This window comes from Otolemur garnettii, unplaced genomic scaffold (genome assembly GCF_000181295.1).
Source record: "Otolemur garnettii isolate 467f Iridium unplaced genomic scaffold, OtoGar3 scaffold00071, whole genome shotgun sequence".
NCBI lineage: Eukaryota > Metazoa > Chordata > Mammalia > Primates > Galagidae > Otolemur > Otolemur garnettii.
In genome coordinates this window covers 8,334,936-8,336,440 of record NW_003852466.1, presented here as the reverse complement: position 1 = coordinate 8,336,440, position 1,505 = coordinate 8,334,936, and positions in this window count along the sequence as shown.

Sequence of the window (1,505 nt, the reverse complement as noted above, 5' to 3'; positions counted from 1 at the left end):
GTCCCAGCTACTTGGGAGGCTGAGGCAGGAGACTCGCTTGAGCCCAGGAGTTGGAGGTTGCTGTGAGCGTGATGCCATGGCACTCTACCCAGGGGAGCAGCTTGAGGCTCCATCTCAAAAAAAAAAAAAGTTTCTATGACATCATAGCTAAACACCTTGGGTATTAAAAGCCATGGAGATATTTAGAGAGGAAAGGAGATAGAATTTTAGAAGGAAGCCTCCCATGCACGTGATATATGTGTAGATTTGTCTATTCATGTTCAAGAGTTCTATACTTTCACTTATTCAAGAAATCCAGAAATATATAAGAGGGTAGATTTTCATTAAGATGAGTTAAGTTCCAAGTATACCACCTTCTCTAGAGAACACGGGCAAGACTTTTATCTGGTTGTCATATAGTTGACAATATGCTGTGGTGCAACTTCTGTCATGAGCCATGCCCACAAGGAATAGTGAGTTCTGGTGGTATCTCAGAGTCACAGTGGACCCTCACTTTCCTTTCTTTCCAGTAAATGACAGGGAAGACGATCAACTACTCAGTCAGATGGTGAGTTGAAAAAATGTAAGGTAATACATACTCATAATTGGTCTTTTAACTGCTAGTTAAGTATGGTTTTCTCTACAGAAGGTACAAGACTACCATGTTTTTCTCTCCCACTCCTAACCAATAGCTGAAATGTGGCAACTATTTAGGCCATTAGCTGTTATTTAGCCAGGGTGGCTCCATTCAGGAGTCAGTTTTATCTTCAAAAGTGTTTAAGAACAGGGTGGCACCTGTGGTTCAAAAGAGTAGGGCACTGATCCTATATACCGGAGGTGGTGGGTTCAAACCCAGCCCTGGCCAAAAACTGCAAAAAAAAAAAGTGTTTAAGAACAAAATAATTGGCCAGGCAGTAGCTCACACCTGTAATCCTAGCACTCTGGGAGGCCAAGGTTGGTGAATTGCCTGAGCTCAGGGGTTCAAGACCAGCCTGAGTAAGAGTGAGACCCCATCTCTACTGAAACAGAAAAACTGGCTGGGCCTTGTGGTGGACACCTATAAATCCCAACTATTCCAGAGGCTGAGGGAAGAGGATTGCTTGAACCTAGGAGTTTGAGGTTGCTGTGAGCTATGATGCCAGGGCACTCACTCAATCCAGGGCAACTGAATGAGGCTGTCTTAAGAAAAGAAAAACAGCAAAATAAAAAAAAAAATTGAGGGCAATGAAGCTGGCATTATACTTATGCAATGCCCAGCTCTCTTATTTACCTAAAAACTAATCATAGGACTATAGCAACATTCTAGAAGCCTTCACTTTTTCCCTTTTGTTTTTATAACAAATTTATTGTTATATAATTAACATAGTGTGAAATTCATTCTTTTACAATCTAATATTTATAGACATAGTATATTCATAGTACATTAACAGTATATTCTAATTTTAGACATTATATAATCCCCCAAAGAAATTTCATGTCCATTCTTTTCTCCCAGCCTCTGGCAACCTTTCTTTTTTTTTTTTTTT